We start from the raw sequence: 27,620 nt of genomic DNA, 5'->3' as shown, positions 1-27,620 counted from the left end.
GCCCAGGGAGGTGGTGGAGTCACCATCCCTGGAGGTCTTTAAAAGACGTTTAGATGTAGAGCTTAGCGATATGGTTTAGTGGAGTGCTTAGTGTTAGGTCGGAGGTTGGACTCGATGATCTTGAGGTCTCTTCCAACCTAGAAATCTGTGTCTGTGTCTGTGTCTTGTGGAAATATTTAATGAACATACCAGTACTGAAGGACACATAACATTCATCAGCAATGAACTATGCTGATGTAAACCAAAGCAGGTAAAGTAAGAACATTGCAGCTGCTCAGCTCTCTGCCAGTCAAAGACTGCTTTTATCAGCTGATTATTTTATCTTATTTTCACTGTTCATCTTCTGTAGCATGCTTTTGGTGAGCTAGACACAAGTGATTAGCACTGAGGAAGCTAGCGTTTGTCAGATAACACAGGCACCAGCAGATATTGAACGAAGCATTGTTATAACTGCTTGGATCATATGAAGTGAAAATGAACGTTCTGAAGGCAGCCTGCCAGTTTTCTGCTATGGTCAACAGGGAATACTGAAATAGGCTCAGGCGCCTGCAGCAATACACCTTACTTAATTTCAATCTGCCTCGTTGAATGGAGTCACAGACCAAACGTCTGTGTTTGGGGACTGAGGATAAGGATGACAAAAAGAAAAAAGAAAAAAGAAAAAAAAAACCATGTTCTAAGTGAATGTACAGTTTGAGAAAAATTAAATAAATCACACAAAACAGAATCTACTTCTGCAGGGCTTCAGAATGGTCATATCTGGTAGTTCTGGTCCATCTACCTCCACATCCTGTTGTTTGTTTCAGACAATTGAGTTTACTGAGGGAAATAGAGTAAAAAGCAGGCAGTAGGCAATGGGATCCTTCTGTGATGCATTTTGGCAATGAACAGTTTGACAATTCTTGCACAAGTTAAGGAATTTCAGAATTCCAAAGTCTCTATTAGGAGTTTCCAAACTTCTCTACAAACAGCAATATTCGGTCTATTTCCAAAGACTGTACAGAAAGCCCAGAACTGTTACTGCCACCAGGGTAGCAGCCACTATTGTAATAAAGATATATTGTATACATGCCATGAGACACATTTAGCTCAGTTATTATTCCAGGAAAATTACTAGGAAGATCAGCTTTGTGCAATATGCTTATTGTCAGAAACTCATCTTTCTGATAACTGTCACTTAATGTTGTTTCCTTGCAAATCTTTCTAGCCCCGAAAAAAACAAAGACTTCTAAGGAAAAAGAAGGTAGGCAGTTACTGTGTGTGTGCATATATATGTAGAAGATCACAATAAAAATAGTTTCAGATTACAATTTTATATGTATTTCTATGTGAAATAACTCTAAAAGATCTGTGTTAATTTTCAAAGTATTTTACTTGAAAAGTCTAGGTAATAATCTATTAAGAATTCAGTCAATTTACCAACCTTCACCCATATTACGCTTTTTTTTTTCTTGATAGACAAAACAACTGAGAAGAAACATCTGAAAGATGAAAAACACAAAGGTAATACAATGATGAAAATCTCTGCAAACATTAGCCTTTTTATGGGATTGGAAAGAGCGGCTTTGTTAGCATTTCTAAATATATACAAGTACAACAAAATGGTGAAATTGTGCAAAAATCCCTAGTAATTGAATGCCTGATGGCTCCAAGTGTCGGTGTCAGGGATTACAGCTGCACATCCAATGTAGCTGCAGTGGTACCCCACCTATGACCCCAAATCTGGCACATCGTTAGCCCAACTGCAGGATCCTCCAGCACAATGTTCACTGTTGAATGGGTTACGAGTCCCCACCTGGTCTGCCACAATGCTCCTTGGTGAGGCAGTACAAAGTTCATTTCCATAGCTTGTGTGATGCTTTAGATCATGAGCTTCATATTGTAGAATAACTACACTGATAATAAGAGACACTTTGTATATGTGGGATATACTTCAGGGTCACCTATATTCCTGCTAACCTGTTGGACAAAGCACTGCCTTGATTGTACAGTAATATGCAGAGAAATGGTTTCTGCTACACCTCTGAAGATAATCAGTAGTAATATCAGACTAGTATGTTAATGGTCTAAGACAAAAATGTCCTCTCTACATTGGTTAAAGACAGTGAGTTTCTCACAGAAGTGCAGATTTGAAGCCAGACCTGCACAAGAAAGTCCTCAAAAGCAACTACATGCTATAAATGTTGATACTTGTGTATGCCATTTGCTTATACCACTTGTATATAAATATTGTATACTGAAGTCCTGGAACTTCAAAGGACGACAGTTGTGTACTGGTGCATGCTTACTAAACTAGTCTCTAGAAGCAGTTTTCTTCTATGGGGTTACTAGACATAAAGTTTCTGAAAGAGAAGATTAATTTGTCAATGTTTTGTTCTTTAGGTGTTCCACCAGTAAAAGAAGTTCCACGACACCACAACCTGACATCAGGTAAAACAATTTTCCTTTTTTTTTTTTTTTTTTTTTAAAAAGGAATTTTGTTTTCCTTTCCAATATCTTCATTTTATTATTGTTGTTGTTGCTGTTGCTGTTGTTGTTAGGGTTGTCACTCTTACAGTCTTTTCATATCTCTCATTCAAGTCAAGGGGACATGATGTGAGGCAAGCCAAGAAAATCAAACCCGTAAATATTATTCTTGTGGAGAATGTTGTGCTCAGATGGTATTGCTTTATCACCTTCCTAAACTTAGTTCATTATATTATAAACCAAGTAGCATATAATTAATTTGACAGTGAATTATTTAAAATAATCATATGCTCCTCATAGAAAATCTGTTCCATATATTCTGAGGAATATATTCAGTTTATTTTCTCTCACAAAAATAAATATTGTCTCACCTCACTCAGGTCCTCATTCTCTCTGAAAAAAATGAATAAGTGTAGGGAGTCTGAGGAGTACATCTCCCCACATTGCATTATCCATTAGCTCAATGTTTTTCCTAATTTATGATAAAATTAATATTCCTTGTATGATTCATGCTAGACAAGGATGTAAGTCTTTAATCTCACCTGTGAGTTGTAACTGGTTTACCAACAAAATATGAACTAAATATTAATATATACAACAAAATACAACTTCGTTGTCTTAACTGAGGAAACAATTTTACCTCAAATCATTCAGACTGCTTTGTTGTATGGGTGTTGGTTTTTTTGTGTGCTGTGTTGTTGTTTTTTTGATCTTGTTTATTATAGGTAAAATGTTTCAGGATCCTATATACATGATGTAAAATATGTGATGTATGTGTAGATATAAGTATCTATGTATGTAGATATGTATATATCTGCACTTTATGTATAAGTGCATGAGCTTAAAATATTTAAATAATCATAAAAAAATGGTAGTTAAATGAAAAACATATACAGAACAATCAGACAACAAGGAAATGAAATTGTGAATGAAATATTAAGATCAAGCTCCCAAATGTTAGCAGTTAGCATGTGTACTTTATGAAAATACTTGTACCTTGCACATATAGCTCATGGGACTTTATTGTCTGAGGGCCACTAAATTTATATACAAGAATGGCCTAGCTTTTTTTTTTTGCTTTTTTTTTTTTTAATGAGTAATAGTATATAATATATACCTTTAGTAATAATAATATATACCTTTTAAAAAAAATCCTTTTAAGAATTCTGTGGTTAACAGATAGATACAGAATGTAGAATCTGTATTAGCATAAGTCTTAGCTATTTTAATAATATAGAATCATAGAATTATAGAAACACAAGGTTGGAAAGGACCTACAAGACCATCTAGTCCAACCATTTTCCTATCACCAATACTACCCACTAAGCTACTAAATCATATCTTGTAGCACCTTGTCCAGGCACTTCCTGAACACCATGAGGGATGGTGACTCCACCACCTCCCTGGGCAGGCTGTTCTAGCACCTGACCACTCTTTGAGAGAAAAAGTTTTTCCTGATGTCTAATCTAAATCTCCCCAGGCGCAACTTGTGGCCATTTCCTCGAGTCCTATCATTAGCTATCTGAGAGAAGAGGCCGACCCCCTCCTCATCACAACCTCCCTTCAGGAAGTTGTAGAGTGCAATGAGGTCTCCCCTGAGCCTCCTCTTCTTCAGACTAAACAATCACAGCTCCCTCAGCCGCTCCTCACAGGACTTGTGTTCCAGCTCCCTCACCAGTTTTGTTGCCCTTCTCTGGACATGCTCCAGGACCTCAATGTTCTTCTTGTAGTGAGGGGCCCAAAGCTGAACACAGTACTCAAGGTGCAGCCTCACCAAAGCTGAGTACAGAGGGACTATCATCTCCCTACTCCCACTGGCTACACTATTTCTAATACGGGCCTAGATGCCATTGACCTTCTTGGCCACCTGGCCACACTGTCGGCCCATGTTCAGCCAAGCATCGACCAACACTCCCAGGTCCCTTCACAGTCCTCTTCACAGTCTTCTAGCCACTCTGCCCCAAGCCTATAGCGTTGCATGGGGTTATTGTGGCCAAAGTGCAGGATCCTGCACTTGGCCTTATTAAACCTCATCCCATTCGCCTCAGCCCAGCAGTCCAGCCTATCCAGATCCCTCTGAAGGGCCACCCTACCATCTGCAAACATACTGAGGGTACACTCAATCCCCTCATCTAGGTCATCAATAAAGATATTAAACAAGATAGGCCCCAGTACCAACCACTGGGGAACACATCTTGTAATGGGACACAAGCTGGACTTAACTCTATTAACCACAACCCACTGGGCATGGCCCTCCAGCCAGTTCTTTACCCAGAGAAAAGTATACCTGTCCAGGCCACGGGCAGCCAGTTTCCCCAGGAGAATACTGTGGGAGACCGTGTCAAAGGCTTTGCTGAAGTCTAAGTAGACTACATCAAACTACATCATTCCCTCATCTACCAGTCTGGTCACACGATCATAGAAGGAGATGAGGTTGGACAAGCACAACCTGCCTTTCCTGAACCCGTACTGGCTGGGCCTGATCCCCTGGGTTCCACACAAGTGCCGTGTGATCTCACCCAAGAGGATTTGCTCCATAACTTCCCCTGGAACCAAGGTCAGGCTGACAGGCCTGTAGTTCCCCAGGTCCTCCTTATAGCCCTTCTTGTAGATGGGAATCACATCGGCAAGCCTCCAGTCCTCTGGGACCTCTCCAGATGACCAGGAACACTGATAGATGGTGGAAAGTGGTTTGGCAGTTACCTCTGCCAGCTCCCTCAGCACCCTAGGGTGGAGCTCGTCTGCTCCCATGGACTTGTGACATTCCAGATAGAGGAGCAGGTCTCTAACTGTCTCTTCCTGGATCACAGGGGGGGATTCTCTACCTGAATCATAGGGGATGTCCAGGTCAGGGTGTAAAGTACCCTGATGATAACTGATCCAACTAATAAAGACAGATGTAAAGAAGGCATTGAGAACCTCAGCCTTATTGTTATCCTCAGTGATCACATTTCCTGCTGCATCAAGTAAAGGATGGAAAATTTCCTTGGTTCTTCTCTTGCTGTTAATAAATTTGTAAAAGGATGTCTTGTTCTCTTCTACTGCAGTTGCCAATCTGATTCCAAAATGGGCTTTTGTCTTTCTAACTTCCTCTCTGCATATCTTAGCAACTTCCTTGTAGTCGCCCTAAGTAGCCTGTCCTTTCTTCCAGCAGATGTAGACTCTCTTTTTCTCCTGGAGTCTCAATAAATGTTCCTGGTTCATCCATGCCAGTCTTCTTCCTCTCCGGCTCGCCTTACGGGACACAGGAACGGCCTGCTCCTGTGCCTTTAAAATTTCCTTCTTGAGGAGTGATATATACTACTACTCATAATAAATAACAAGTAAATAAAAGCAAAGATTTTGCCAGGAGGAAAAATAAAAAATAAAAAATATGAATTTTCTTATACAGCAAAATTCCAAATTCAATGTAAAATAGGAATGTACTAAAACTTGTTGGCCACTGCACTGTCTCCTGCACCCTGTACTTCTGTAAATCTTGTATCATTCAAAAACTGTGTTGCCTGTGTTTGTGTTTCATTTACAGTAATTGGTGTGATTGGTTAATTTAATTGCACATTATCATTGTGCAATTACTCTTGACTAGATGTTTCCTAGATCATAAACAGCTCTGTGCAGAGCCTTTGCATACATAATTTTATGTATTTTCAATCTGTTCTTTGTCCACTAAATAGAATGAGTTAGTTTTCTGTAAGTGGATGAAAAGTTTCCAGAAGAACATCAAAGTGATTTTTCCTTGTGAATGTTATTCTTTGGTATCTACTCAATTTGAGAAATTAAAAGTTGAGACCAAATCCTAGGTTATGTACACTTGTGTTGGAACTTGATTTCTTTTTCCTGTGTTATTTGAAGGTGAAGTCAGTGCATTCCATTGCACTGAATAGTAATACTTTCTGTTGATAAATAGAAGTAGAAAAGGATTTACACATTCTGAGCTAATCTAAAAATTTAAATAGTAAATCTTCTTTTGACTTTCAAAAGCTGAATAGATAAGATTCACATAGACTTAGATTTTGATCACAAATCCTTCAACCTTTTCCTGGTATTAAAAAGCAATCACATAAAGAGAAATAAGCAATTTTAAAAGCTATATATGTCTTTGACTTCAGAAAGTTCCACATTTAGATAGAATTTTAAGCAGGTATACGGTGGTGTGTTCAGTAGACACTAAATTTCACTCCCATGTAGAGATGCAAGCAATTACCTAAAATCCTTTCCCCTTCTTTCTCCTGTCCTAAATGTCAAAATTGACACCTGTGTTCAGGCTGAAACTTATGCACACAAGAAACAGGAATTGTTAGGACTAGTGTTTTTGTTGTTGTTGTTGTTGTTTTTGTTTTTGTTTTTTTCTTCTGCCTTATATCAAATATATTCACAAGCAGACTCTGGAAGTAAAATTTGAGGAGTGTCCAATTTCAGCTTTTTGGTGAGAGTTGTCTTCCATATATTTTATATGAACAATTATATAGTTTTCAATAAGTCCCACTTTTTTTTTTAAATGCTCACACCAGAGTATGAAAATTTAAAGTAACCAAAAGTTGATTACATTTATTGTTATTACCATGCAACTGTCCTTGTGGCTGAAAGCTCAGGAATCACTGTGTCTTGCATTTGTCATACTGTTAGCTAATGAGATTGACATTTTTCTGTGCTGTTATCTTAGCCCACAGATGTGCAAGTATGGCAAAAATAAGAGAGGCAGTGATGGAAGAGTTTGAAAAATAAGAAATAATTAGATTGATACTGATCCCATAAAACTGGTTGAATTATATAAATGTGTGGATAGTTTTCAAGGTAAATAAAAATCAAATTAGTCATGATAACTTCCCTGGCATCCTGTGTCATATATAGTCTTAGATGATTCATGCATCTACTCTCATAAATTGTTAAGAGGTTTACAATTTCTTAGACCTGAGAACTCCTATACTTAGTCTCTAGTTAAAGAAGTTGTACCTCATTGAACAGTAAAATTATTGTTAAAGGGAGTCAGAACATCCTTTATTTGAATATACTATATTAGCATGTCTATGAAGAAAGCATTTCTTGACTAGATTTATCCTCTGCTTCTGCAGTGATAGAGAGCAACAGGGTTTCTCAGGTGTTTTCCAGAAAGGGGGAAAAAAAAAAAAAAAAAAAAAAAAAAGGAATAATTTCATCACATTATCAGCAAAAGATTGCACATAGTCATCACCACATGAAAACCTCAGCAACTGCAATGGATGAAGTCATTATATGTCTGTACTAGCATGTGGTAATTGGTTTGTTACCATAAAATTGTTTAATTTAGTTGCACTTTCTGTCTCCCTATAATATATTTTCCAATGCAAAGATGATTAGCAAATTTGAAAAAACAGAATCTGAACTATTTAATGTGAGCCATTTATGAGACCTTCAAGGATGTTTCCTCAATGCTGAGGGGAAATAAACAGCAGTGCCATATATAAGATTTTTTTTCACTCATTATTTTTTGACAGAGAATGAGACTACTTTATTTTTCTTTTCCCCTTCATTATGAATAATTTGAAGAATTTGTGTATTTGGAGTATATTTTATTTCACCATTCTGAAGTTGCAGTCTCTGTTAATATCATTAAGCACAAATATATTGGCCCTGTTCTATAGAATACAAGCACTGAACTACTATTAACATAACACACAATATTCAAAAGAGAAGGGAAGGACTTCATCACTGCAAGATAGGTACCTTTCATCAATAGATAGGTGAGAAACTCATCATTTTGATTAACTGCAAATAATGTATTTTCTACTCTGCTTGTCATTCAGATAGTCTGTATATCTCAGAGGTACGTTGGTTCTGGTATTCTGTCAGTAGCTTCTTTCAGAACTCCAGCTGCACAAACTCAGAGTCCTGAAGTTGACCATCTGAATACAACTTTATCAGAGAAGTTGAACAAAAATTTTGAAAATATATTAACTAAGTTCTCTCTCAAAATAGAAACATAGACCAATAAAGGAACCATTAACAATAACAGCTGTATCTCTGAGGGTAATAATGAAAACAGTACTAACATCCTTGAAATAACATTACAGATTAATTTATTTTTTTTTCTCACCAGAATTCAGCCACAAATCACTAATATTAATATTATGTTTCCTGGACATAAGAATGTCTACCATTGGCTGGAAGATAATAGAAGGGACCAGCAACTTGAGGGGTTTCAAAATTTTTTTGTATAATTTCAGTGCTCATTCATTTACAAGAACTGTGTCTATGAATGTCCTCTCATGCAATAAAATTTTGCAGGGTGCTCACCACTCTGCAGTGTAATCACACGACGTGAGAGCAGGACTAGCTGTGCACTAATGCTGCTTTCAAGAGTCTGTATAGAACAGTCCCCGTGCTGCAGGCATACACCTTTCACAGACAAGCCATGAATGACTCAATGTTTCAGGTTTGTTAAGATTATGAGGACGAGGCGGCATATCCAAGCTTTCCAATAACCTGTTGTTAGTTATTTCACCATTCTGAAGCTGACTTTTAAATAAATGGTTGGAGACTAATTCTCAGCAGGCTTGTCTAACCAGAAACACGGTGTAATAAGAGGTATAACGTTAAGGAGCTATTAATGCTAAATGATTGAGTGGTCATTTACAACATTTACAACAACTTAAGTGATCTTGATTTAATCTGGTTGAACCTATTTTGAAATCAAATTGAGGAAAATTTCACTGGGGTTGCTTTAATTCTGAATGAGTACCCACACAACACTTTTTGTATAGACTAAGCAATCCATTTTAAAAGTTAATTAGAATTAATATTCCTGAATTATTAACTGAAAAATGTGCATCCTGATGTTGAGTGTAAGTTTGTGTTTCCAGGCTATCATCAGTATAGTCAACTCCAGTGGATAAATCATAATTATTTGGTGCAATTCTTAATTAGTGAGAACAAAACTGACAGCAGATACTGTGAAATATCTTAAGGAAGCCAGACTATTGAGCTCATACAGTTTCTTTCTGTTTTTTCCCTTTTCGTGGAACTGTGTGAATTCAGGGTGAGGAAGACATTCTAATATAGCTTCATCTTTCATTATAAGGAGCACACAGGTATGCATCCTCACTTGCAGCACTGAAATACGTGCATATTCACACAAGTTCCATGGTCAATGAGAGGGAAACTTCTCCAATGTGTTACTCACCCCTCCAAAATCTGAATTGACTCCTAGCATTACTTCATGTGGCTAGAGCTAAATCCAGAAGACAGCGCCTCAAGTGTCTTATGTTGGGCCTATCAGGGTTGTATGTCTGTAGCAGTTTGTCACTGTCTCTTTCCTATATTTTTAGTGGCGTAAAAATCACAGAACCATAGAATATCCTGAGTTGTAAGGGGCCAAGAAGTATCATCGAGTCCAACTCCTGCCTCTGCACAGGACCACCCAAAAAATCAGGCAATATTTCTGACAGCATTGTCCAGATGCTTCTTGAACTCCAGTAGGCTTGGTGCTGTGACTACTTACCTGGGGAGCCTGTCCCAGTGCCCAACCACCCTCTCGGTGAAGAACCTTTTCCTAACACCCAGCCTGACCCTCTCCTGTCCCAGCTCCATGCCGTTCCCTCGGGTCCTGTCGCTGTCCCCAGAGAGCAGAGCTCAGCGCCTGCCTCTCCGCTCCCCTTGTGAGGAAGCTTGCAGTCCGCCATGAGGCCTCCCCTCAGCCTGCTCTTTAGACAGAACAAACCAAGTGACTTCAGCCACTCCTCACATGTCTTGCCCTCTATACCCTTCACCATCTTTGTAGCCCTCCTTTGGACACGTTTTAATAGTTTTATGTCCTCATACTGTGGTGCCCAAAGCTGCACACAGCACTTGAGATGATGCTGCAACAGTGCAGAGCAGAGTGAAACAATCCCCTCCCTCTACTGGCTACTAATGCAGTAACTGATGCACCCCAGGATATGCAGAGGTCCAGTTGGCCCTTTTGGCTGTTAGGGAACACTGCTGACTCATGAATAAGAACTTTTTGTTGACCAAAACCCCCAGATCTCTTTTCACAGGGCTGCTTTCCAGCCTCTCATTCCCTAGTTTGTATATATATCCAGTTTCATCCCTTCCCAGGTGCAGAATCTGGCACTTGCTCTTGTTAAACTTCATATTGTTGGTGATTGCCCAGCTCTCTAATTTGCATCTCTCTGCAGGGCCTCTCTACCCTCGAGGCAGTCAACCACTCCTCTCAGTTTAGTGTCATTGCAGACTTAGTATTTCTTCAAGTCCTACATCCAAGTCATTTATGAAAACTTTAAAGAGAACTGGACCTAAAAAGGAGCTCTGCGAAACCCCAGTAGGGCCACCAACCTGATGTAACCACTTTTATTATAACCCTTCAAGCCCAACTCATCTGTCAATTGTTCACCCTTTATATCATGCATTTATCTAGATGTATGCCAGCCATTTTTTTTATTTTTTATTTTTATTTTTTTTATTTATTTATTTTTTATTATTTTTATTTTTTGATAGAGGTCTTGCAATGACATCAGCCAAGTCTCTGAGTACCTTGGGATGAATCCAGTCAGGTCCCATAGACTTGTAAGCATCCAGCTGGAGCAGCAAGTCCCACACACGTATGGGGTTAGCTGGAAGTTTCTCGTTACCACAGTAAGGATACTGATAAAATCCAATCCTATATTGCTGCCTACCAAATACTACTGTTGTCTTATGTAAACACAGCAGACTATGAAAAAATCCAACCGATTTTAATAGACTTTGATCCAGGCCTCCATGAATTTTGGGACATTCTTAAATACCGTTCTGTGAATGGTTTCATTAGTCTGCTCCTATCTTTTGCTAATAAAAGAAATAATGGCAGTACGAGACTCCCTTGAAAGCTTAATGCTAACAAAATTGTAAAGAACATTATTTTCACTGTGCAATCTGATCATTGCTATGTTTTGTTGGAAGAGTCTGTGTTACAACATGTTGCACTCTTACATCTTGCATGTGTTTATTATCTAACAAAAAGAATTTTTACTAAATTTTGGGGGAATTCCACACTTTGGGGATATTCACCCATTTACGTGAGAGCTACATGGTTTGTGAGCAGTGACCATAACATGGAACACAACACTTTTCTGTAAACACATAGCTTATTATTATGGTTTAGCCCCAACAGGCAACTCAGCCCCAAATGGCTGCTCACTCACTCTTCCCAGGTGGGATGGAGGAAAGAATCAGAAAGGTTAAAATGTGAGAAATCATGGATTGAGATAAAGACAGTTTACTAGGTCAAGCAAAAGCTTTGTGTGCAAGCAAAGCAAAACAAGGAATCTATTCACTATTTCTCATCAGCACGCAAGTGTTCAGCCACTTCCAGAAAAGGAGGGTTTATCACATTTAACAGTTTCTTGGGAAGACAAATACCATCTTTGTGAATATCCGCCCCCTCCTCCTTCTTTACCCCATTGTTTATTGCTGAGTATGATACCATATGATACAGAATATCTCTGGTCAGGCTGGGCCAGCTGTTCTGGCTGTGTCCCCTCCCAGCTTTTGCTGTGCCCCCAGCTTTCTTGTTGGCTGGGCAGCACAAGAAGCAAAAAGTCCTTGGCTCTGTGTAAACACTGCTTTACAACAACTGAAAACACTGGTGTGTTATCACCACTAGTTTCATCAAAACTCCAAAACACAGCATTATGTGAACCTCTAAAAAGAAAATTAACTCTGTGCCAGCCAAATCCACGATACTTATTTCTCCATAAATCCTTCTTACTAGACAATGCAAGAGCCAATTGGCAAAATAAAGAATTTTTTGCATCCTTAAATGGACATCGGTTGTCACCTGTCATATTCGACTTCAAAGTACAAATATTAAGTTTCACCTTTTATTCTGGACCTCAGTTTTGATATAATAAAGACCTAATTCATTGAGCTTTGTTATCATGCTTACAAAAGAGCAGTGACTTTGATAAGTATCTAATGATAACAGTTTTTAAGCAGCTCTCGTCTTAGGATCTTATATATTTCTTACTGTTTCCTTTTTTTCTTTTTTTTTTCCCTCTAATTAAGTAAAATATTACAAGAAGTGACCTTCCAGTGCTATTGATTTCATACAATTACAACATGTTTGACATCAAGAAAGTGGTATTAAAGACATATATTACTGACTTTGTGCTGATATTATTTTTGTCCCATTGATTGAAATATTGATAAAGGCTATTTTCTTTTATGTAATTAACAATTTTCCTGAATGATTTGGGACCACAGAGACTCATAAGGAATGGAACAACATTCTGTGTCTTTTTGCTCACTGTTGAGTGCTCAGTTTTAGAGGAAGTACCTTTAGTCTTTCAACGTATAACTATTTTACCTCCTCCATTTACTAGCAACATGGAACAGCTGCTTGTTAGCAATCTTGATGCTCAGCAAATCCTGGCCATCAAAGCACATTACCTTGTTATGCCATGGGTGGAGATTCCAGAGTTGAATGGGGTTTTGTATTTCACTTTTCCCTTCATTAATTAGTCTTTCAGGGTATTGCTACTTTTTTTTTTTTTTTTTTTTTTTTTTTTTGTAATGTTGCTCACAGTAGTTTAAAGTGTATATGGCATGACTGTTAAGCTCATATTCTGTATGCTCATACTATTTGCAGTACAAGAGAATCATGCAACCACCTCCCATAGTCAGAGTAATGTTCCACAAATACTTAGAGCATCAGCAAGTGTTAAAATTCATTTTGTTCTTATCCGCTCATGCTAATGAGTAATGAGTAAAATGTTTCTTGCTGAATTTTCTCTACTTGTCGTCTATTACTCCCCTGCTGCTTTCAAATTTTATCTGAATGAGGATGTTTCCAAGAGACCAGGGCATTTCTTTCCACAGAAGTGTGACTGGGCTGCCGTGCTGGTACTGCAGTCCCAGAATGCTTGAAAAAGAGCTGTTGAGGAGAACATGCAATCTGAGTAATCATGGCTGTAATAACACTGATGTTACTAGCATTTAACTCTGCTACTCAGATACCATTAATATTTATTTTTATTAAATAACATATTGTTTGACAGACCACCTACTAAAATGGATAAGAATAGTTGATTGGTGTTTGCAAAGATGAGCAATTATTTGCGTTATATTTCAGACAGACACTTTTGAAAGTAGCTTTGAGAGCTACTTTCTGACCATTCATTTTCTTTTGTTATTCAAGATACAAAATAAGATGTGAAAGAATTACCTTCATGGGACAATTTTCCCTTCACAAAGTTAGAAAAATGTCATTTGATTTAGAGTGTTAGTATTTCTTGCAGATATATAAGGTACGTAAGAAAGTTTTTCTTTTTTTTTTCCTCTCTCCACCTTCCCATTAAGCACTCTAATTTCTGCAAACAGAAATAGCATGACTGTAAAGCCTTCTTAATAATAACAAATATTAATAATTATTATAATTAAATAGTTATTTCTTTATAATAAGAAAGGAGTTGAAAAGATTCATCCAAAAAGACAAGTCCAATTTTTGAAGTAATCTGTGTTGTTTGGAACAGCTGCTATCTAAACACAAACCATATTTTCAGTTTAAGAAAGAGTATTTGCTCTTTTGCATAGGCCCTTAGCATTCAGCTTTGCTATTCAGAGAAATGTGAATATGGGATTTAATTAAATGGCATTTACACAGTGCAGCTAAGCACAAAGACTTACATACTTGTTTTAGAAAGTGTGAAGGCAAAAAATTGTGATATGTAGCAAGGATTCCACACCACTTCCCTTCTTCATCTGCCCCCATGCTTTCTCTGGTCAGTTTGCCAGAGTGCAATTTTACTGAAATGTTGAGGGAAAGAGCCCAAATTTTTTGTCAGAGAACACAGCAGAGCAAGGCGCAAAATACAAGCTTCTCTTCCTTACATTTTATTAAGTGAAAAAAAGTTCAGCTCTCCAGTCACTGGAGCAAGTTTTTATTGCTCATGTGCGGTTCAGTTTTGATTGCTGAACCAACACACAGTATGTGCATTCCTCAGAAACAATCAGAAAGAAATAAATACAATTGTTAATGCTTTCCTCTTATTTAGTATTGCTTGTTAATTAGTTGCTTTTAATGCTATGATTGCCTGAAATTTTATGATTTGTTGAATTCTATTAGGAAAACCTCTAAGTGAAGAAATTTGATTCAAACTAGAAAACACTAGTAATAAAAATTTTCCTCACACATTCTCTGTAATTTTCCGCTAATAACCAAGCTGCTATTGCTTAAAGCTATTGCTTTTTAATGAATTGGTGGCATGCCTTAAAAACAGCTATTTGAGCCTTGTTGAAATGGGACTTTAACCATTGTAAAATGTAAACAGGAACACATTCGTGTTTAGATTTCGGATTAGAAAATTGTATTCCTTTCTGAATTTCTCCCCTTTTTTCCTTTTAAGATTAATTTTTAAAAAGACTGCAAATAATACATTCATTTCTTTGATTGTACTATAATTCCTTACATGAAACTCCCATTAATTGCTTGAATGGGCACTTTGGTAGTTTTGTGGATATAAACCTATGCCTAAGTGGTTTTCTTTAACATGATACTGAATTAGAACTATGCCCTTATGCTAGCTCAGGAGAAGCTTTCATCAAAGTTATCATAACCTCCCTGGACGTCCTTGTAGTTTAAATATGTTCCCAACTGGACTGCACTAGATTGTACATAGCACCTTGACTTTTAAGGTCCATCATATATCTAAGGATGGAGTGCCCTCATGTTCATCAGTTTCCATAAAAAACTATTTCAGCTAAATCATCACAAAAACAATTCCAAAATAGATTGCTTAGGATACAAGGATCTAAAAAGGCATAAATATGCAGAATGAAAAGGAGTAAGCCAGTGCCTACATAACATTAACTTTTTATTGCATCTTTTCTACTCATTTAATTAGCTGGCAGATGCTTCATAGACTTTGTACCAGTGACTGGGCTACTCATGAAAATCTTTCCCCATCCAGATTTGTCAAAGAAGAGGACCTCAGGTTGGGGATCACTCTACTCCCTTTGTATGGGAGATTCTTCTGGTGATCTATTTAAAACTCCTCACTTTCCCAGCAATATCTTAATTCTCCTCTCATCTGAGAAAGATCTTGGATCTTGCTGTCACTTCATCAGTGTCTGCTTTCTTGTGCTTTGGAAATTTAAATGGCTGAAATTTTAATGCTTTTTTGCCCAGAGAGTAAATAAAAGTCTGTTAACCAATACAAGTTAAAAAACTATTACCACCTGTTAAGCAATATTAAAACTTGAGAGCAAAGCTTTCTCGTACATTGATTCTAATATCCTATACAAATTCACATAACTTGATGATTTGCACCATATAAAACTGGATTTAACTCTTCACTACCTTTTCCAGAGATAAGATACAGTGTAATTAATCTGTTTGGAAGGTAAAGGTATTTAAAAAAAAAAAAAAATACACGACAATTGTATCTGTAGGAGATATGTTAGGTATGTATATTTTGAAAGATAAATCTGATTCTGGGATGTATTTGGACTTTTGCATGCCTGTCTGCTGGTTCTCAGCCAAGTCAACTCTGATGGTTTCTTTGCCTTTTCTGAATAGTTGAAAATAGAACAGTTTGTAAAATCACTGTTTAACTATTCCAATTGTATGGCTTTGGGAGTCTTTGCTCTCTTTGACATGGGGACGTGTATCAGTTAATTGCCTTTTACCTGTTACATTCTCCATTCAGCTGGCTTAACTAGAACAATTAACAACAAATATTATGTAATTTGCATTCTAGCTCTTTAATTATTAAACTAAATCCTCAAAGACAAATTCATAATCTTTGAACAATCATGGCATTTGGGAGAGGTGCCCGAGGACTTGCAGAAAGCAAAAAGGTTTCTCCTACCTTCAAAAAGGACAAGGATAACCCAGGGAACTACAGGCTAGTCATCCTCATCTCCATCCCTGGGAAGGTGATGGAAAACAACTAATCCTGGAAAATATTTCCAGGCACATGAAGGACAAGAATGACATCAGAAATAGTCAACACGGATTCACAAAGCAAAAGTAATGCTTAATCAGACTGATAACCTTCTATAATGAAATGTCTGGCCTGGTAGAAGAGCTGAGCTATGAGCCATAGATATTGTCTACTCTGATTTCAGTAAGGCTTTTAGCACTCTTTCCCATAGAATCCTCATAGAGAAGTATGGGCTGAATAAGCAAACAGTGACGTGGAATGAAAACTGGCTCAGTGGCCAGGCCCAGGGGGTGGTGATCAGTGGCTCAAAGTCCAGTTGGAGACTAGCTAGCAGTGTACCCCACTCAGGGGACAGCATCAGGTGGGCAGTTTGACTGGGGTGGTACACCTGTGAAAGCATAATGCAGGTGTCCTAAGGTGAGCTCAGGAAAGACAGAGACCTCTCATGGGGCAGAAGCAAAAAAAAATCAATTAATCTTGATTTTTAGTATGAATACTGACCATGAGGGTGAGGCCTCAAAATCCTGCTGATTTTCTGGGTTTTATGCAGGTGTCAGAGGGTGAGTACAGGATCCAATCTTATTTAATGTCTTTGTTAATGATCTTGATGATTGGGCAGATTGTACTGCCAACAGTCTTGATGATACAAAACTGGGAGGAGTGGTGAATACACCAGAGTCCTGCTGTCATCCAGAGGGACCTTGACAGACTAGAGAAATAAACTGACAGGAACCTCTTGAAGTTCAACAAGTGAAAGTGCAAGGTCTTGCACCTGGGGAGGAATAACCCAAGGCACCAGTTTTGGCTGTGGGCCACCTGGCTGGAAAGCAGCTTTGCAGAGTAGACCTGGGAGGGAGTCCTGGTAGAAAAGCTGAACATGGGTGAGCAATGTGCTTTTGCTGCAAGGAGGGCTCCTGGTATCCTGGTTTGCATTAGGAGGGGGGCTTGCTAGCTTTTCAAGGGAGGGGATCTCATGAGTGATGTTCCCCAGGAGTCAGAGTTGGGGCCTACCCTCTTTTATATCTTTATTGATGATTTGGATGAGGGAATTGAGTGCACCCTCTGTAACTTTGCGGATGACACCAAGTTGGGGAGTAGTTTTGATCTGCTGGAGGGTAGGAAGGCCCTGCAGAGGGACCTGGACATGTTGGATTGATGGGCAGAGGCCCAAGGGATGAGGTTCAATATGGCTAAGTGCTGGGTGCTGCACTTTGGCCACAAATACCCCATGCAGCGCTACAGGCTTGGAGCAGAATGGCTCAAAAGCTGTGCAGAGGAAAAGGATCTGGGGGTGTTGGTCGATGCTTGTCTGAACATGAGCCAGCACTGTGCCCCAGGAGTAGTATAGAATTAATATAGAATAGTACAGAATAGAATAGAATATAGAATAGTATATATAGTATAGAATAGAATATAGAATTAGTATAGAATCGTATAGAATTCCTGTATCAGGAATAGTATAGCCAGCAGGACCACAGGGGTGATTGCCTCCCTGTATTCTGCTCTGGTGAGGCTGCACCTCGAGTACTGTGTTCAGCTTTGGGCCTCTCACTACAGAAAAGTCATCGAGGCCCTGGAGCATGTCCAAAGAAGGGCTACGAAGCTGGTGAATGTCCTGGAACACAAGTCATGTGAGGAGCGGCTGAGGACACTGGGTTTGTTTAGTCTGGAGAAGAGGAGGCTCAGGGGAGACCTTATTGCTTTCTACAACTACCTGAAAAGAAGGTGTGGGGAGCTGGGGGTCAGTCTCTTCTTGCAGGTAACTAGTGATAGGACAAGAGGGAATGCCTCAAGTTATGCTAGGGGAGGTTCAGGTTTGAAATTAGGAGAAATTTCTTCTCAGAAAGAGTGGTTAGGCATTGGAACAGGCTGCCCAGGGCGGAGTCACCTGGGAGTGTCTAAGGTGAGGCTGGATGTGGTACTTAGGGGCATGGTTTGGTGGGCAATATTGGTGTTAGGGGGACAGTTAGACCAGATGATCTTGGAGGTCTTTTCCAACCTTATTGATTCTATGATTCTGACCCTTCCCCTCCATACTCAGTACTAGCAAGGGCACATCTAGAGTGCTGGGTCCAGTTCTGGGCTCCCCAATACAAGAGAAAAGTGGCTCCACTGGATAGAGTCTAGCAAAGGATCATGGAAATGATAAAAGGACTGGAGCATCTCTTGAATGAGGAAAGGCCTCGACCACGACACCCAGCTCATTTTCCCCTTTCTGCTGAAGAACTGAAAGCACCAGGACAGTGCTAATGCAATATTCCTCACATTTCTTGAAACCATCTTTCAGTGTGAGATATAGACACTTAGAAAGTAAGAACACACATAAGTTCCATGGAATATTTGTATAATTTATTGAATATCTATATGATGTACTTTACATTTTCTCTTGACCAGCCCTGAACAGCTTCACACAAACCCTGGATACATTTTTTCTTTGTTTGGTTGTTTCTATGCTTTCTAGAACTCATCTTGGCTGTTCTCATTTCCAACTGACTTCCAACTAGGCAAAAATCATTTTAAAAGGTTTCTCTCTTTTCATGAGGGGGAAAAAAAAAAAAAAAAAAGAAAAAAAAAAGTATTTTCTTTCCACTAAATTAAAAGCAAAGAAGCAAAATACACCCTTCTCCCTTCTCCAACCTTCCAAAAACAAATTATTTTTAGGTATCAGGTGTCTTTATATAACAGAATTAGCTATAATTTGTCAAAGAAACATTTCTAGCCTTTTCCAGGCAGCATTTACTTTTTGTTTGTTTGTTTTATTTCCTCAGTAACGCTCATAAAGGAAATTTCAGTAATTATATGAATTCTCATAAATTACATCCTAAACAAAAAAATAAGGCCATATATAAGACTTTTTTTTTTTTCCTGTACTAAACTGAGAAAAGACTTCTAGTGTTAAACCACATGTTTTGCTCCTACTCTTCATCTTTTTTTGGTAACATTTGCCCTGAAGATATGAGAAGTGAGAACCCTTTTCAGCTTAAAAGACACATTTTGCATTCACGTTGAATGTGAGAATTACAAAAGCAGAATGGGATTCATTTGTAGTCTTATTTGCATGCCAAAATTCAATTTGTTCTCCTGGCTATGGTTTGTATCATAACAATGTCACAGATTTTGATACAGACACAGTTCCAAAAATGTTGGTATTTGTTTGAATGAAGTTTTTATCTGCATGTTTTGCAGCTCAGGTTGGCATGATAAAGCAGCCTAAGAAGGAAAACATTAAATAGAAATAGTGGAAAAGCACATAGCAAAAAACATCATTCTGAAACCATTTCCTCCTGTATAGATTACTATGCAGTCGATTGACTTTGTTTTACATGCTTAACAATATGCTAAATTGCCACATATGCTAATATGCCACAGACTATTCAGTTTGCAGAAAGTGTGAACCTCATCAGCCAAAAAAAAAAAAAAAATACCAGAAAACTTAAAAAAAAAAAATACAACACTTACAGTATGTCTTCTTCAACACTTGTTGCTTGATTAGGTAAAATTTAAAAGATACAGAAAGCATGCTGATGAAATTTACTTTTATAAATGAGTTGTTTTGTACTGGGAGAATTAATAAGCAATCTAATAAAGTCAATTTGAAAAACAGACTTCCTTAACAGTTTTTTAGCATCCAAAAACTGAAAATGTTTCTTCCAATACCTGCATTCAGAAGAATAGCTTCTTGTTTACCAAATCATGTACTCCCATAACGGTATCTCCTAAATCTCACATAGTATATGATTTAGCAAAATAGATAGCTCTTTTAGCAAATCAATCTACTTCGTTTACTCATGTATAAACACTGTCTTAGGATAAATCCATAAAGCATCATGCCTTAGTTTGTCTAACTCAGAAAAAAAAAAAAAAAAAAAAAAAAAAATTTTCATTTTAGAGTCAAATAAATTTCAGATGAATTACAATGACATTTCAGCTAAAAATTAAAACAATAATTTTCAGGAATAGCTGTAGATTTAAAACAAAACATAAAAACAACAATGAAATAGAAAAGTTTCTTTTAAATGTTTTTAAAGTCAAAAGTTAGAGTTTTGAAATTTTTGTTTCAGATACCACTTGTTACTTATAATGTTTCTTTTGGATATTTGGATCTTTAAATCCTCTTCTATAGTCTGCTTAGTACTGATGAAAAAAAAATTGCTTATTTTGACATATACCTCCTCAAAATGAAACAGTCAAAAAAGAGTTTTTAAAAGAGATTTAATTAATTCATTTGTGGACTTTGATTTTTTAATTGTTTTTGTTGTTAAACCAGAACTTAAGAACCTATATCTCTCCTTTCTATCAAAAAAAATTTTCTCCAGTGAAAAGTTGTTACAGCTCAATTTCTCATTGGGTGTACCCTTGCCTATTCCTTAGAAACTAAGAGAAACCTCCTACAGGTTAATTACTCTCACTGCTTTGCTCATTCCATAGTGAAGAGGAGAACTCTGTCTGTCTTAGAGTTGAAGCCAGTATCACAGCCTATGCAGACCCGAAGGGCTCCTGTCATTTGCATTAAAGGAAAAAAAAATTCAACGTTAAAACATTGTCATCCTTAAAATGTGCAGTCATTGAAGAGGGACAAAGTATATTGTCAGTGGTTTTGACTGTTATCTGACAGCAGAGCTATTGTCTAAAAGACTGGTTTTGGAAGGAAGTATATTGTAGTATTTATAGGTTTTAAAAGCCTTGTACTCCTTACTCTCTTTTTTCCTGGAAAATGTGTGATTTTTTTCTTCCTCCTTATCCTAAAAAAAAAGTCTTATACCACTCTGCCTTTTCTAGTCCACTTGTTTTAATTCCAGTTCAATTTGCAGTGCTTATGTAGTTTTACTTCCTCTCTTCAGGCTTCCCCAGTCTCAGTTTGTCCACAAACTCTTACTGTTGTTGTTGCTGTTTTGTTTTGTTTTCCGTCTATCACAATCTCCAGCTCATCCCTCCCTTCTTGTCACAAGTTTCCCCTATTGCTTTCCATCCCTTTGTCCAGAATCTCTTGATCCAGCTAAGTCTATTTTTTCTCCTCATGCTCTTTGGCCATATTATACATCCTCTATTTTGGCTTCCAGTCACCCCAGGAATGATTTGGCCCAGGCATTTTGCTAGACTAGTGTTAGTCTCCGACCATGACAGTCAGGCCAAGTTTGTGCTTGACAAGTCACAGCTTTCCATTTCAGTCGTGTCAATTTTGACACAAAAGTTAGATGTCTTCTGCCATCAACTTTTCCCCTGTAATTGTAATATCATATGATTCTGCCGTCAACTTTTCCCCTGTAATATTATATGATAGTGATACTTTTTAAATAAAATTTTTTATTACAAAGAAAACAACTGGTTTTTTTTCCTAGCTTTTTTTTTTTTCCTTCAGATATCTAAATTGTTCTTATGGGTTTTCTACCAAAAAAAAAAAAAAAAGTCTGAAACTAATTTCAACACTGAAAATTTCATCACAGGTATTTAAATATGACAACAAATTAAGTAAATGAAATTATAGTTTTATGAAAGGAAGTATCAGGCAAAGAATAAAAGGCATTACTACTGTCCCTATCCCTCTTGAGTTTCTCCTTTAGCATACATTTTCCTAATATTTCCTGAAATATTTCCTGAAGATGTGATAAGTAATGGTTTATATAAACATTTGTATAAACATTTGAATGTCACTTCAAAATGTTGCACTTGACATGAGTATATTTTAACCAAACAAAATGGCTCGCTTTACAAACACTACAGGTATCTCAGGAATAACACAATCAAAGGTGATCTTTAGAATTACACATTCCAAATAAGTTTAAAAAAAAAAAAGTTTTTTTTTGTTTTTCAAAAAAATAAAGTATGTTTCTATTCCTATTTTTCAAATTTAGTATTATGGCTTATTTAGTCTGTGGCTGTAGACCAAATTGCAAAAATCTGAAAATTTGCCCTTTCCCTCCATGAATGTAACACCTTTTAACAGTAGACTGTAAGCCAGGTTTTCAAGTGAAATGGTTGCAGCAGCCAGTACTACTGGCAAATTTGAATGATGATCAAATAACACCTTTAGAATATGCTGTGGCACCAGACATGTTATAATTATGAGATGTATAACCATGTTTAAAATGCTCCTTGTAAGAGACTTAATATGTATCAGGACTTTGTGAATATATTAAGGAAAGAGAGCTAACGTTTTGTATTCTGACTGCATGCAAAATACAGGTATTTTTTAAATTATTTCTACTGTCCTTAAATAAAGTATTTATTGGCATTTAATGGGGCTAGCAAGTGCATGATGCCCAACTTGCCTTCTTCACAAAAAAAGAGAGAACTAGTTTTTGACTTATATATATATTTCTTTATTTTTATATCCATTAAAGGAATATGCAGAAATAATTTCCATTTAAAAAGAGAAAGGTGAGTTTTAAGTTGGCAACTTTCTTCCTATAAGGTATTTCTCTTTATCAAATTGGCACCCCCTGGTAGTCAATTTTTGTCTAGCTTTTTCTTTTTTCTTAATGAACCTTATTGAGAAATCTCTGGCAGAGCATTTTAGTAGGAAAAGATTGGTTTTAATCATAGCTTTTTTGTGGCAATATACTGTTTTTAATTAATTTTATTTAGGAAAAATACCTTAGTTCAAGGATGGAATAAGCCCTTTTGTTTTAACTATTATGTATCCCAGAAACTTCCCGCTATTGCCCCAGTGATACCATAAAGTGACCAAAGGTAGAGGATGTAGCTGATCCACACCAAGTGCCTGGTCCTTGGCTTGTCAGACCTTACATTTGAACCTTGGTAGTTATATTATGGCTGAGACCATTAATCATGGGATCTGTTTCATCTCTTTTTAAGAGAAACCCCACATTCACCTCACAGAGGACCACTGAAAATCTGAGGGAAAAAATTGTTTCCATTCTTAGATTTAGTAGCAATGCAGTAAGTCATTTTCAGAAAGATCTGATTTCCAACACCATTTTCAAGTGTGCCTTTTAAATAACAAAGGTTTAACCTTTGCACGAGTCAGGCAAGAAAACCACAGAGGCAAATATAACTGCCCGTATATGAATATACCAACATTTCTGACACACTGCTCCGTGTTCCACCATTTATTGTGACTTGGCAGTCAATAAACAAACGCTGCTCCTGAGTTCATAAAACAGAGGAACCTTGGAGTCCATCTCAGATTAGACCTGTCACAACGAACAGTTAATTTTTATTTTATTTTATTTATTTATTTATTTTATGTGGAATGAACAGCAGAGGAAAGAAATAGGCATCAGAAAGTCAACTACATTACAACTACCTTTTTTCAGACGCCAGCATACCTCCAATCATTTTCTCAAACATGTACTAGACTAATAGTTACCTTTTAAAATCTTGTCAGCATTAATCTCAGAGTGCAAAACTCAGCTTCTGTAACAAATTAGGTTACAAATGGGAGAAAATCTCCCTGATTGTGAACGACTAGGAAATAGGCAGTGCCACTTATGATCCCCCCTTTCAGAATAAAACGTTATTCATTTGAACCCTAATAAAATATGTCATTATCACTATTACATGTGAGTACTACTGGAACACCTCAATGTATCTGAAAGAGGCTGTGAAATACAAATCAGAAGATATATGTGTGGCTTTCAGGTGTTTACACTCAGCTATCCCAGAATGCAAATATTCTGGGAAAAGTAAGCCTATATTTGTGGAGTGGAATAATGGATTTAAGTGCTAAATTGTCAATAGCTTCTAATCTTGTGCTACAAAGATGTCACATTGAGCCTTTTAGCTAAAATCTTGTTGACACGTGGAACCTGCCTTGTGAGACACTACGGATTTGTGCTGTTATAAACTCAACTAATGGGAATGAAATTACACTGTTGTTCTCTGGAAGAACACAAGAGTGACTCATGGTCCTAGTCTGGAAGCCATAAATATTAAACATCTCTTCTTTGTTCTCTTCTTAGCTCCTGTCCGCTACTTTCAATGTGTCTTCATAAATGGACCTAATGGATTTGGACTGCAGTTTCCCACTAATCCCCCTTCATACAAAGAAGAAAAGATTCACTCAAAGACTTCCAAGAGAAAGACAAGAAAACCAGGACAGTAGAGAGACTGAGTTACTGGATCACTCACATTTGCACTTTATCTTTTCTGCTGAGGTCCACAGTACTTAGGGTGGTACTCGTCATTGCATGAATGTGATCCACTTGGATACGTGCACCTGGAAAAGTTTCCATGGGGCAGAGGTAAAAGAAACAGTAATGGGCTGTGTAGACAAAGGTAGAAATGTAAAAGTGCCCTGTTTCTCGTGGAAAGCCTGCAATGCTAGCAATGAGTTGGCCTGATTGTGTATGAGCAAGTGTGTGTGTGTGGTTTCCTGCCTCTTTTGCTCTTGTTTTTCTTTACCTGCTCAGCATTAAAGTGAGTCTGTTTTCCATTTAATCTTATCTAGGGAGTGAGAGGTTGAATGTAGCTCTTATATCAGCAAGATTGCAAGACTACCTGCAATCCTAAATCACTTCTTCTTAATGTTCAGTCAAATTGCTGAGAGGAAAAAGCCTCACTAAGTCACGAAAATGTGCTCTGCAATTGGTGCTATTTTTATGTCTCACTGACCAGTGTAGTCTGAAGCTCACGCATGCTCTCAGCAGCTCAATATACTATCAGTAAGTTGACTCATCAAGTCATATTAATGATGAATATTTCTATTTAACCTGAAGCAGTTAAAAGCATGGTGTATTTGCCCTGTCTGCTTGTGAAGTACAAGCAGGTCACTTTCTAAAGCCCAAACTGAGCAAAGAAACTGAAACAACGTGGCAAAGATAAGGAAAAACAGCATTTTACAAAGGTCCCATGAAACAACAAAAATCAATTTTAGTAACTCTACTTTTTTTTTTTTTTTCCTGCGGGTAAATCAGATTGATTTTGATTTGCAGCAGACCATTAGAATGGAGAATATACCAGCCAACTATTTGCTCTTATAATGTCATATGAAAAACTATGATGTGAGGTGTCACTCATAAAACTAAACCAATCCAGATTTCCAATAAACAAACATGCCAATTTGATACAATCTCCAATAAGTGAGAGAAAAGAACAATAAATAAAAGCAGAAGCATATGCAATAATGTGGGTAGCTGATTTTACTAGATGAAACCCCTCCACCTAGAAAGGGCTTCTGAGCTATTAGAAGGATGAGAACTGGAAGTAGAAATGCCAATCTTCAACCTTTGTTCATATCTGTAGAAATAACGGATTAGTTACCTTAAGAAGGAGATGGGATGACATTAAAGACGTGATGACATGTAACTGAAAATTAGCATCTCAATTGTCTGGCACTGTAAATAATCGTGCATTTTTGAGAGCTGTTATTAGTTTGTACTCCTTTGCTATACTTTTGCATTTAATCTGTGAAAGGTACAGTGGTGATTTTAGTCTCATAGTTACCAGGTGAAACAGCATGATGCTCTTTGTACAACCTGGTTGCTTGTAGATTCTGATCACAACAGTAACTATATATTGCTCTTTTAGTTTTAGCATTGTTCCAGTAAACATCAATGCCTTTCCACATCCTCTCTCCTTGCTGACCCATTCTTATCTTAATCAAATAATTGACTCACATGTGTTTCAAACAATTGAGTCCTTGACAGGATAATGCAATTCAGAAAGTTGTGCTCTTACACTGCTGGGTCAGGCTGGTACTCTCTGATTCCTGATCATGGCCTTATGTGAACTGAAATGCAGTCTCATATTGTACAGGTCCTTTGCTGCAAAATCTGTATTTACAACAAGCAGCTTCTGGAAAAAGGTAGGAACAGATCTTGCCCTAGGAGTAGATTTTCCCACATTGGAACACATTGCAGGTAAAAATGTTCATGGTGAATGCCTCCACTGTCACCTGTGAAATCTGTTCTGGAGACAAGTACAGGGATATAGAGCTGCCAGCAGAGAATACTTCATGATAAAACGTCAATCTTTTCTTTCAGTAGGCCTTTTTGTATTTCTAGTGGCTTTTTTCCTTCCTAATTTGTGATTTTTTATATATTATTAAGGATGTTATTGCCTTAGGTTTTTACAGTGAAAGCTGTCTTAAAATGAGATTATAACTTTGTGAAAATCAGTTAATTTAATTCAGGACTTTATCCAATTTAAATAATCAAGACAAGATTTTAATATACTATAAGCTGTTATTCTTTTCAACTTCTTTTACCTAAATAATTTCTGTGCATTATAGTTAGCCTTAATCCTTCTTTCTCATTTGAGTTGAGAGATGACAAGAATATGTTCCATCTATCATTCCTGTAATGTTTCAGTTATGTATGTGAATGCTTTGGAAGTATAAATTGAACATCATTGAATAAGTAGTAAAAAATTACACAATTATTTTTGTTTCCTAATCTCAATCTAACTGCCTCAAAGAACAGGGAAAACAGTTCTGCTCTTGAAGTGGCAAGCATTTAAATTCACGTGACCTTAAAAAGAATTACTTGAATTGCATGGCTTTACTCAAATTAGGCTGGAGTATTGCAAAATCATATGATGATTGTTTTGGAAAATAAAGAATATAAACCATGTTTCAGTGACTGTAGGATGTTTTTCTGTTAATCCAAATATGGATGGTAAGGGTTTACATATGTAAGTTTTTTATCCCTACTAAGTTTTTACAAATCTTCTGAATATGATGATAGCAGTAGTTACAGTTAGTCTGGAAAATGAATCATTCTGCATTTTATTCATTCCTAATGGGCTTTTTGCAATAATTAGCTAGACTTTCTACATACTTTGTGGATTATACTCTGACAGACAAAAAGCAAGTTAGTTGCAGTCATTCAAGGCAGAGCTTCATGTGTACCAAAATCACATATGTTCATCAAGGTGTTTACCTCAAATATTACTATAAAACCAATGAAAGCAAAACTGCATTCTCCTATAACTAATCTGTTCAAGATGATTTTGACTAACAAGAAACTGTGAGAGCAAAAATTACGAGATTTTTTTCACACCTTACAGAAACTATAGCTTGTCTAAGATATGCGAGCTGATACACAAACCAGACTATGGCCTGAAGAGAGCATGGCTGCAATTGTGGAGCTTTGTATTCAGGTATGAGGGCCCTGTGCTCCATGGAGTTTGGTGATTCTTCACAAATGGTAGGTTTATTGCTCAGCAGGAGAGTTGTATAGATGGATCAATGTTTTATGAGACGAAACTCCTCTCCCAGTTCTAATCTGCACTTGTCAAAAATGCGCACCTTTCTCTGAGATGCAAAAATCCTGCTGAAGTAAACAGGAACAGTATATT

General features: G+C 37.2%; 1 long non-coding RNA gene across 1 annotated transcript; it reads left to right on the top strand.

Annotated features, from left to right (window-relative positions):
• Positions 1-1,462: 1,462 nt before the first annotated feature.
• LOC121067852 lies at positions 1,463-26,891 on the top strand. Its single transcript, XR_005818483.1, has 3 exons — positions 1,463-1,503; positions 2,383-2,430; positions 24,284-26,891. It is a non-coding gene; the product is annotated as an uncharacterized LOC121067852 (long non-coding RNA).
• Positions 26,892-27,620: the final 729 nt, after the last annotated feature.

Source organism: Cygnus olor, chromosome 3 (assembly GCF_009769625.2).
Source record: "Cygnus olor isolate bCygOlo1 chromosome 3, bCygOlo1.pri.v2, whole genome shotgun sequence".
In the NCBI taxonomy this organism is placed as follows: Eukaryota; Metazoa; Chordata; class Aves; order Anseriformes; family Anatidae; genus Cygnus; species Cygnus olor.
Note: the sequence above shows the minus strand (reverse complement) of the source record. Positions and strands in the feature narration are given on the sequence as shown.